The sequence below is a fragment of the Aplidium turbinatum genome, chromosome 14 (genome assembly GCF_918807975.1).
Source record: "Aplidium turbinatum chromosome 14, kaAplTurb1.1, whole genome shotgun sequence".
NCBI classification, from domain to species: domain Eukaryota; kingdom Metazoa; phylum Chordata; class Ascidiacea; order Aplousobranchia; family Polyclinidae; genus Aplidium; species Aplidium turbinatum.
This window is the reverse complement of record NC_137485.1, coordinates 251,955-264,485: the sequence shown is the minus strand read 5'-3', so window position 1 is coordinate 264,485 and position 12,531 is coordinate 251,955.

Here is a 12,531-nt window from a genome sequence, read left to right as displayed (position 1 = left end):
ACTGTGATAATTAAGCTAGATTTAAACCAGAAGAGTATACATATCATGTGTTTGAATTATATATTATACACGGTATATCTGGTAAACAGCCTCATTTAATTTTCAATAAAATAAATTAATAGGCATGCAAGGTCAGATTTTTTTGCAGTGCATGTTTCTTATTCTCATTTTGTTTTCAATCAATTGAGTCAATTAACTCGATTGTATCAATAAACTCTTTGAACAGTTTGTGCATCATAATGACTCTACGCAAATACATGACAAGTTTTTAAATGAATAAAATAAGTTTATGCAATAAACTGATTCATATGCTGTCGTCATATGATGCACAGGTGTTTTTGTTTTCAGCATAAAGAAATCATTTTGTTACACATCAACTCTTATGGTCATTTCTAAATCTTTGAAAATGGTGATCAACTGGAGGCTTTTTCTTGTAGGCTTAGAAAGTTAGACTGTTAGCATCAAGAAAAATTTTGCTATTTTTAACAAGGTTGTTTTATTTGTTTTGTTTGTTTTGTATATATTTATCCTGCATTGCGGGAAAGCGGACTTGAGCGCTATGCATCGGTGTACGCATTCCGCCTTCCGACGTACACCTGACCCACGCTGCAGCCAACGGCAATGCCTGTTTCCGGTTGTCTACACTACTTATGACTTAAATTTGGTACTACCCATTACTCGAAATCGATCACTGGGTAGAGGCAATTATCGTAAAGTTTTTTGCCCGGAGAAACAACAGCAAGTGCGGGTGGCTGGAGTCGAACATGCAGGCTCTCAACTGTGAGCCCAACGCACTAACCACTTGGCCACTGCTGCCGAGGTTAACTTTGTTTTTCAAGTATTGGAATGTTTTTTGTTTTTGGTAGTCGGTTCTGCCCTTGTATGGGGTCTCCTTACTCAAGGAAAGCATTTTATGTAGATATAGAAATGGGTACCCTGATCAAATGGAGACCTTCCGGGGATGAGGGGCTGCTATGCTAGACTCAGTAATTGGCAATAAAACACTTAAATGTGACCTTACCCAGCTAAGCATTGCTTTTTACTTGCATCTTTTTTGTGGCAGTGATGTCATTTATTGTATTTTTAACCACCTTATTTATTTATTGTACTGTAGTTGAATTCATTTCTCTTCATCTAAGCATAACAAATCAAAGTTACTGTTAATTACTTCAATAACCTTTTATTAGGCAGATTATCATTTTATTGTTTAGTTAACGTAGAGGCTGTGGCTATTTTTCCTATATACCGCAAGCGTTGCCAGATAAGAAATTCTGCACTAATGCATAAAAAGTTTAAAGCCTTTAAAGACAAAAGTTGTGATTTAAAAAAATTTAAAGTACAAGAAAAAAATTCTAACCATTATTCTTACCCTAAACCCAACTTTAATTCTAACCTGCCTAAAACAATACTCTTTGATCGCAACCATGGTATCTAGTGTAGAACATAGCCATGTAGTAACATTTATTACTTTTTTTTATAAGCTACTTGGATAATTTTTATGGATTAAGTTTAAAAACAGTAACTGCACATTTAAGTGCATGCCAGCTCCCCTACTTACGTTTACGGTTGAGCAGAACACAATAGACTACTGCCTATGGTATGTGACTTCTTTTACTACTCGAAAAAAAAAGACTATGCACCTGCAAAGTTCTGTTTTTATTTCCACATTATTTTGACTAGTGCTACCGTTTTGTTAGTCTTGCAAGGCCTGGTGTGGTGCATTTTGAAATGGCGTTGCCCATGGTAGAATTTGCTTAGGCCTATGGGAAGTTTTCATTGATTTGCACAACTTTCTCTTGTTTGCAATGAGATTTTACCATCAAGAGTGCTTCCCTAATGAACATCAGCATTCTTGATAACGTACCAAAGCTGATCGTAGCAACTCGTTTCTTTTACTCAGATATTTCTATTTGTTTCTCTTACTCAGATAAATATCGAAAAATTTCAATTAGGCTTTTTCATTTTGGAAGTGGCTATTTTTCCACACTTAATGCCATGGTTACAATCAGGTGTTGCCAGAGTTAGGATTAAAGTTAGGAAGAGTTAAGGTAAGGGTTAGAGTTATGAATAAGATTAGGGCTTCATGATCATTGCCCAGGACTAAATAAAATTCCAAAATACAAGTTTTTGTTTTTAACAGCTTTAAACTTTTCTGAAATTAGGGCAGAACTCCTTATCTGGCAACACTATTGAGGCTATTACTACACTATATAGTGTAAATATAGCCACAGCCTTTCATTTTTCTCACTTTGAAATTGTTCTGAGGTGTTACAATCGTGGCATATTTTCAAATGATTATCTTGTTTCGGTATCAAACATATTATAAAGTTTGCGTTTTGTCGCTTTTACCTTATTCTAGACTTCTGCTATGTTTAGCATAATTCCATAGTTTTGGTTGTGACAGCCAGACAAAAAAAAACTGAACTTGCTGTAGGCTACCACAAGCCCGCCAAGCTTGCAGCATCTTCGTTTCCACCGCGATCAACAGCATGTGGCGCTCTTGGGCAACAAAAACAATAAAAATCACGACTTTTGCAAGAATAGCCTGATATTTTTCAAAACATATTATATTTACAAGTGAAAAAAATAATAATAGTAACCTCTCAAGTGCATGTATGTAGCTTTACACAAAGTGACATTTATATGACTTTTGACTCTTTTTTATATCTTTGATTGATTGATTAATTGAATCTTTATCCTCGGACTGGGAAAGCTTCTTGCAGAGCTTAATCTTGGCAGTTTCGCATACTTGTAGAGGCTTTGAATCACTGACGCAGGCCCGGTCGCGAAATTTTTTTCCCACGAGATTTCTGTCTCATTGATTCTAGTCACTCTAAAAGTAAGATTTTCCGAAAGTGTTTTGAGAGATTGGTTGATTCAGATAGCGAAATAACTATTTGCCAATGAAATTCTGCAATGATAATAAAATATAAGCTTTCGCTAACCCTACTTTTTTTAAAAAGCTCTTGTGCACCGCAAAAATCAATTTAAAGAAAAAGAAAGTTTGAATTCGACGGACGTCGAACCCTCGTTCTCACGATCACTAGGCAGAGGATGAAACCCCTGAACCAACCGTGCCATCGAGAAAATGTTGCATTCACACGGTTTTAATACAAACTTTTACCAAAATATGTAAATGAGACAGAAATCTCGTGGGAAAAAAATTTCGCGGCCGGTCACCGAGATTGGCAGAGTGAAGTTTCCGATTGTTGAAGTCTTGTTACCAGGAAATTATTCCATCCATTAGATGCCGCTGAATGGAGAGCATTCCTTAACGTGCGTTGCTCAATCGCACACCCCGAGAGTCGAACCAGCGCCGCTTGATCTTGAAGCTTCTTCGTTCCAGAAGTGACGCGCTAACCAACTGAGCTATCGGGGCGGACATATATCGGATTTAAAGACAACGTCTAAAAAAACATTATTGAAAGTAGGCTAACTGCTGACAGTGGCCAGTGTTTCGATCTTCCGATCTCCTAGTAAGATAAAAATAGAAAGCTGTCTTGAAGTTTTGAGACGATGGATTCTAATAGTGATTTTACTAAGCCCATGAGAATAGATTGAATATTTAATCTGGGGCTCCAGCGAAACGCAAGTTTAGCCTACCGCCAATTAGAAAGGGTGATTTTTTTCAAAAAGTTGTGCTAAGCAATGATTAGTAGCCTATTTGTTAAAAATTAAAACCTGAGATAAATACAAGAATTTTTTACTAAGCTAGGACATAACAATCATCTGAGATGGATTCAAAATACAAAAATATCGGATAGCCTACTAGCGGCACAAATAAATGTAAATATTCAAAGAAAATGAAGAGGTGTGCCAGCAAACATCAAAACTTCATAACAAAAATCAAAATTTCAAGACAACTTTTTATTTTTATTTTAGTTCAGTTCAGTTGTTTTTATTTCTGACCATCATATCAAAACAATACACGTCAGCATAGCAAAGGTCGAGAATACTAGGGTAGAAGCAACAAAACGCGAACGTTAAAACGTGCTTGAGACCGAAGTAAGTTATTGAGTTGAAAGAAATTTGGCACGGTCGCAACACCTTCAGAAAAAATTAAGATATAAAGGGAAAATACAAAAAGAAAATGTTACAAAACAAAAATAACATATATTTAGGCTATAGCTTTATTAGCCCACATAGCTTTAGCTGATATATTTAAGATTTGTATGGACAGTTGCTATGAAGACAGTTGGACAGTTGCTATGTAGGCTATGAACATTTTACTACCCTGGAAATATTGTAAGATCGAAACACAGACCACTCTCCGTAATTTCAGCAGGAATTCTGCAATGCCATAATACCACGTGGCCATGGAAGCAGCTAGGGAAGTGTTCCAGACAATTGTTCACCTAATCAAACGTCATATAAAAACCGTTCAAGTCTACTGAATATTACGTCATGGAAGTTGCTAGAAAATGTGCCAAAATTGCACCATCGTTCATAGACTTGTGTCAAACCTGTTTAAACCTGTTTCAGTTTGAAACCTGTTTAAACATGAAATATTGCATCAGCCTCTGGAACAAATGTTTGAATGACTTCATACTTGTCTTTCATTATTGCGTCACACTAACTGCTGACGTGCCTTTGAGTTATCACAAATTTTTCTGATTCATTCTTGAAGTTGTTTGTTGGAAGTCGGTCGCACATTTAACTGGTTTATTTGGTGCTTGCTAGCTGGACAAATTCTCCGTCTTTTATCCAATTAGTCTGGTTTGTAGTGACAAGTTTAAGTGGTGTACGGCGTTGCACCCCCTCGTTTTCGGTAGCCGCGGGCTAATTTTTACAGAAATACACTGTTTGAAAAGAAGTTCAAATGTGTGTTTCTTCGGTCATTATATACAGACGAACGGATCCGGGAACTTTATGTTAAAATTTTCCCACGAAGAGATTATGGTTTACCGCTGTGACCAGGAAGACTGGGGTAAAGTGTGCAATGGGGTAAGATGAGCAACCCCTGTTTTTGGAAAAACGAGTCCGCGGAATTTTTTTTTTATTATTCTGCATATATCACTCTTAATGCCACTTCTTTCAATGTATTTGTTATGTCCACTGAGGATTGTATTTTCCAATGGCACGCAATTATATTGTTTAGCCTATGTTAAAAATTCAAAATTTTTATTTTTTTGCCAAAAACTGAACAACTTTATTGTTACCACTATGTAAATCAAATCTGTTTTTTTGTATTAGTAAGTAGCCTATAAAGTGTTGTTACGGACAATTTTCACCAAATCAAACGTCATATAAAAACCGTTCAGGTCTATACTGAATCTTAGCTGGCATCTTACGTCATGGAAATTGCTAGAAAATGTCCAAATATTGCACCATCGTTCGTAAGACCTGATGAAACATTGCATCACCAACTTTGAACACCTGTTTGAATTGCGTGACAATGTCTTTCATTATTGCGTCACAGTTACTGTGTACGTGAGTTTGAGATATCGCAAATTATTCTAGTCATTCGTAAGGTTGTTGCTTGAAAGTTGGTCGCAAATTTAACTGTTTCGCTTAGTGCTTTCTAGCTGGACAAAGTTTCCGTCTTTTATCCAAGTAATCTGTTCTGTAGTGACAAGTTTTAGTGGTGTACGGCGTTGCACCCCAATTTCGACAGCCAGGTGGCTAATTTTACAGAAATACAATTTTGAATAGACGGTTTCAAAGGAGTGTTTCTTTCGGTCATTACATACAGACGAACGGATTCAGGAATCTTATGTTACAATTTTCCCACGAAGAGGTTATGGTTTACCGCTGTGACCAAGTGTGAGGATATTCAATAAAACGTTCAGGTTGGTTAGTCATGTAGTTTTTTAAATATTTGTAATTTTGTCACAAAAATCAGGATGAGGTAAAGTGTGCAATGCTAGTTGAAGTATCTTGGAGCAGTTGCTCAACTTACCCCAAAAGAAATAGCTTTAACTTATTTAATGTTTGAACTGTTGAATTTGTGTCTTTTTAGGTTCGCATGGGATAAAAAAAAACACTGTTGTGTTGTATAGCATAATGCCTCGCAATTATACAAACAAACTGACAGGGGTATGCTTAATTCAACAATCGAATTGCTCCACTTACCCCAGGTCATTGCTCAATTTACATCATAGGCTACAATTTATGCCGGGGTAAGTTGAGCAACACGCGAATAAGTATCAATATAAAAAGTATAAAAATCTCAAGGTGATAAAACTCAATCTAAAATGTAGCTGATTCGCTAGTGCTTTAAGTTCACTCTATTAAAATTTTCCAAAACAAACCGTTCTTTTGTAAAAGCGACTTAAGAAAAAAGGTGCTCATCTTACCCCACCTCCCCTATAGGCTACACCATGCTGGGACTCAGAGTGTGAGACTCTCTAGCCTATCGATCCTACCTAAACGACGCACCTGGTAGGCTATTGCTTCTAACACCGCCGCCACCAGACTACTTGAGCGGCTGGACATAAAGAAGCTTGAGCGATGGAACGAAGCCATCCCAACTATCGACTTCTCACACTCGTCGCAAAGCATGGAGCATCATCAACAACCTCACTGGTCGTTCAGCAAACTCCCCTAGCCAATGCCCGGTTTATACAAATGTCATGACTTCCCAGCTATACTGCAGAACGGGGTCTACAAAACAAAAGACCGTTAGGCATCTCACCTTGTCGCAAAAGAAGTGCCTGCCCTGTGGAGAGTAGAAATACCACGAGATGATACAATATCCGAAGATTTCACTCCAAGAGAAGTTCACCACCGCCCTTCGCCCAACGAAACCACACAAGTCTCCAGGGCCGGATAAGATCTGCCAGGGATCTCTGAAGTTCTTCAGAGATCCCTGGATCTGCCATGAGCTTGCACTCCATGCTAGCCATGCCCCAAACTCCTGACTACGTAGATTCCTTTTTTCTGCTTGCACCACTTAACAATCGCCGCAAATTTGGAGAATAGCTTTAGTAGCTGCGATCCTTAAAAGCCTCACAAGCCATCAGATGATCCACGGAGCTATCGTCCAATATCCCTCCTCTGTGTTCCTTTCAAGATCTTCGAAAGACTGATTCATGCCGCGTCAACCCAATCATCGACCCGCTCCTCACAAAAAAGCAAGCTGGGTTCATGCGAGGAAAATCCACCGTAGATCAGGTCACACTCTTCACACAAGACATCGAGGATTGCTTTGAAGCAAAACAGAAGACCGGCACTGTCTTTAAGCTCTTACAGCTGCCTACGACACCGTATGGCATCGCGGCCTTCCACATATTACAGTATTCCAGTATTCATATATCAGTATTCCACATATTACATCGCAGTATTCCACATATTACAAGCACTGGAGCCTAAATGCAAACCCTTCCAAAACCCAAGTGACATGCTTTCACTTGAACAATCATAAGGCTAGCCAAAAACTTATCATCAATTGGGAAAACACTGCTTTACAATATACCCCCTTTCCTGTATACCTTGGCATAACACTAGACAGGACCTTATCCTATAAGACACACCTAATGAAGCTTAAGAAAAAATTATCTGCTTGCAATAACCTTTTGCAAAAGCTGGGAAACTCAAACTGGGGAGCAGATGAGCACACACTGAAGCAAACAGCACTGGCTCTCTGTTATTCGACCGCTGAATACTGCGCTCCAGTATGGGCTAGGTCAAGCCACACCAAAGTAATTGACTCCGAATTAAACCAAGCATGTAGAATCATAACTGGCACACTCCGTCCAACACCAATCGCCGACCTTTATAACTTAGCAACTATAGCTCCACCTCATATCCGAAGAGAAGTCGCTATAAAAAAGGAAAGAGTAAAACAAATATCCGACCAACGCCACCCTCTCTATGAACACAAACTTATTCCAGCAAGACTCAAGTCACGCAAAAGCTTCATCAAAGTCGGCCCATTGGAACACACAAGCGCGACAGCTGCACGACTAGAAATGTGGACCTCTGAGCCCGATAGGACACAACATCCTGCCATCCCAAGTCCTTCCGAAAGTCTACAACAAACTCCCACCCTTGAGAGAAGAGAGTGGTGCTGCCTAAACAGAGCCCGCTGCGGAGTCGGGAGAAATAAAAGCAATCTTTTCCGATGGAAGATGACTCCTGACCCAATGTGTGATTGCGGCCTAGACAATCAGACGATGAAGCACATCCTCACCAACTGCCCCCTTAGCCCTTCATGTGATGACAACGACCTCAAAAACATCACAAACAATGCTCTTACCTGGCTCCGACACTGGCGTGACAAGCTATGAATGAATCGTGGCCTTACTTGCAAGCTTCTTCGCCTGCTTCAGGACTAATGTAGCCTATAATCATGGAACGTGTCAAGAATCGAAGCTTCACCTTCATGACCGGAAGTGCATTTATAATCTGCAGGTGGTCAATACAGCAACAACGTGATATTGCAATCGTCTTTCTCAAAACTTTCTGATATGAAGTTCAACGAGCAATTCGGTAGACGCAGATTAGCACAATGGCTTTGTCTCTTACCGGTACACTTGTGCAGAGATGTACGTATACGCCGCAAATTCTACGCCGCATACATGCGGCGTAGACTTTTTGTTTACGCTAACGCTTGCGGCTACATTTTTTTGGATAGTTTGCGCTTGAGGCTACGCCCTAAAATTTTCGCGGTGTTTTAGCGCATAGCGTCAACGCATACTTTTTAATGTCTTTTTTTTTCGATACAACAGGCCAATACCTTCCAGCGCTGCAGTTGAAAGAATGTTTCCAATGGGCAAAGACATATTGCAACCAAAACACAGCAAAATGTCAGATGAACACTTTCAGATGCTTGTGTTTCTTCATGGAAATTCAAAATAAAACTTGTTTGTTTCGAGTGGTTTATACCGTGTGAACGTTTGGCACCTAGCAAACAAAATGAGTTTACGCCAGTGTATGCGCTGACGCTGACGCCGCCAACTTTTTTTACAAGTTGCGTTGACGCATACGGCGTATGGTTTTTCGAATGTTTGCGTTAACGCTGACGGCGTCAATGTTTTTTGTATGCGCGTCCATCACTGCACTTGGGGAAGTAATAAATTTGATGACGTGGTTTCGATTCCCAACGTTGCCATTACTTTTTTATTGTTTAATTACGAACAAAGTTCAAAGCAAAAATCAATTCTCTGTCCGAGTGTTACAACAATCACAAGAACTGAAAAGAAAGAACAATCACAAGCTGATTTATAGTGAAAATTATCGTATTTTTAATGTGTCTACCAGTCAAAACACTCCATCTGCTGCAGCGACTTGCAGATCACAAATACGCCGTCCGGTAACTCAAGACGAAGCAGACTGAGACGCCAGAAAAATGGTGTCCAGCAGTGGTCAGTCTTTCTCGTTAATATCTACACCCACGACCTACGAAACACGGTCTCAACAAAATACGCATATGCTGACGACCTGGCAATTCCCTACTCCACAAAGTCGTGGAAAATCTAGAAGACACCCCGAATCAGGATATAAAAACCCTCTCAGCATGTATCCAGAAATGGCGACTGCTGAAACCCAGCGAAACCAAAACTGTGGCAGCAACTTTCAGGAGCTTTCCATCTACATAACCGAGAAGCTGATCGTGAGATGAAGGTCCAGAACAACGGAAAATTACTGTCTTTCTGCTTAGAATCAAAATACCTTAGGTGGGTGATATTACAGATCACTCATATACCGCCACCATTTGGTGTCACTGTGCAAGAAACTCTCATCGCCGGCTACGCTACTCAAACGCCTGGCAGGTTCCAGCTGGGGGGAGAGAGCTGACACTTTGCGTATAGCAGCTCTAGCCCTTGTCCGTTTTTCAACACAGTATTGTACACCTGTTTGGTGCCGCAGTGCTCACTGCCATAACATCGACACTGCCAACAAAAGCGCTCTGGGCACTGTGACCGGATGTTAGCGTCGCACACCATTGGACAATGTTTCCTTTCTTGCTGGCACCCAAACCGCTGAGCTTCGTCGGAAGAAGTCACTCTGTCTTTCGGTTGACGGACATTGAAGCTCAACCATCTTCTCCACTCCAAGATCTCTGCTCTCCCAAACGAGTCACCCGTCGACTGAAATTAAGACACATTCGGCTGCATAGCCGAGTGGTGAGAGCCCTGGAACGGCAATCGAAAGAGAGCCGGTTCGACACCGCTCAAGAGCATGTGGCTGTGCCTTTGGCAAGACACTTAAAGGCACGCCTGAAGGTGGATACGAAGATTGGCTTTCTTGCCTTCCCGTCCACTTAATCTAAATCTTCAACCACCGGGTGTAAGCCTGCATACGACAAACAAAAAAAGACACATTCATGCCAGCCGCTCAACTTCTGATCAACGAAGCTGTAGACAAAACATCTCTGCGCTTATTGGGCGAACCATAAATGGAACTCTCAATTTAATTCAATAGAATTCAAGGACCACCAGACTCCATGTGTTCATCCCTGATGCCGACACCCATTCCACCAGCCTGACACTACAAAGACAGGTGTGGGTGCGCCTCAACCGTCTCCGTACGGGCGTCGAGCTATTCCGTTCAACCATGCACCAATGGAGAATGGCTTCTTCTTTCTCTACTTGTTAATGTGGTGCTGAGGAACAGAACGTACACCACATCATCAACGATTGCACCATCTTCAAGCCACCTGATGTAGTAGGAGATCTGCGTGTGATGGGTGATTAGTTGTTTGGTTGTATACTGCACTCATTACTGCAGTGCAGTTGAAGGCAAGGAAAATTGAACACTCGTTATTTTAAAGATAGTCCAAACATGTGTGAGCGGTTACTTTCCACGTTAATTTACGCAAAAACTTCCAACAACATAAACTCAAAGCAGTGAAGACCAATAGAAATTCGAAACAAAACTAAACTACAATAACGTTTCCAACTGTGTTCAAATAAACATGAAGCCTGCTTGTCGAGACACTAACGTTTTTTAAAAGCTTTCGATAATAGATTTCCATCGTTCTGGTTGAGCACATTGCATTGTTTTGACGTAATTTCGATCAAGCAACTTTCTGCGGTGGTGCGTTGACATGAATTACTTTCATTTTTCAAAATTTTTGTTTCTGACCAGTTAATTCTGTGATCTTCTTTTAGCATGTGTGAACAAAGAGCTGATTTTTCATGTTCCATATTTTTGACCGCTCTGCGATGTTCTTTGACCCGGGAATTTATACTACGTTCAGTTTGACCAATATAAACTGCGTCACAATCATTACACAGAATTTCATAAACAACACCACATTTATTGTGAAAAGGGGTGGGGTCTTTTGGTAGTGATAAAATATTGCCGATGGTTCGAAATGGTTTCATAGCGACTTTAATTCCGGCGCGATTCAATGCTCGCCTTATCGACTTAGAAACTCCCTGTAGCCTATGTATGGAATGGTGGTGAAACTGTTATAAGTTTTGCTGTTGCTTTGTTTGACCTGACGTTTGGTCGAGAAATGAGTGTGCCTTTCTGCCATTTTCTTGGGAAATCCATTAAGTTTTAAAGTGTTATAAATTTGTTTGTTTTCGTTTTTCTTGTTCTCACTTCTTTGCAGAGGTGACCAAGTTGTTGGCGCGGTTGTAAAGTGTTTTGGGAATAGATAATTTGTGTTGAAGAGGGTGGTGTGATGTGTATTGCATGTACCTGTTGGTGTGTGTTGGTTTTTTGTAAATCTCTGTGGCTAATGTACCGTTGGTTTGTCTGGTGACCTTCACATCAAGAAATGCTATGCTTTGGTTGTTTTCAACTTCTTTAGTGAATTGGATGGAGTCTGATATGGCGTTTAAGTGTTGATGAAATTGATCTACTGCGTGCTTTTGTAGTATAGCATAAGTGTCATTTAGTAAGTGTGCAATTGAAGTAGGTAGCCTAAGTTGGAGCAGTTGCTCAACTTACTGCAAAAGAAATAGCCTTGTAAGTTGTGAGCTATTAATTTTTTTAACTGTTGAATTTGTGTTTTTAGCTTTGTTGGATAAAATAACAGTGTAGTGCTATGTTGCAAAGCAACGCGTTGTAGCCTAATTATAATGATAAAACTGGCACGGAAATAATTCATCTTGATGGAGTTGCTCAACTTACCCCATAAACTTTGGTCGGTATAAACTGAGCAACACGCATAATACAGTATAAATGTCACACGGTGATCAAACTCAATCTAAAATGTAACTAATTCACTGGTGCTTTAAGTCCACCCTTTTAAAAAATTTCGAAGCGAACCGTTGTTTTTGCTAAAGCGATTTATTTCGTTTAGCTACCTACAAAATTATGCGAACACCCTCTGATCAACTCAAAAATATAATTAAAGCAATTTAAACAACAAATACCATTATCACTACAAAAAAGGTGCTTAATGCAAAGCAAATTACACCAAATTCAGCCACTATTCTCTAATAACCTCTACACTACAGCCTGTTTTACCCTTTACTGGGATCATCAGAAGGTCCTTATTCAAATAAAATCTATAAATAAAATTAATAATTATAATCCATAGATTCTATTTGAATAATGACCTTTTGATGATTCCCAGTAAAGGATGAAACAGGCTGTAGAGGTTATTAGAGTATAGTGTCAGACAGCTAAATT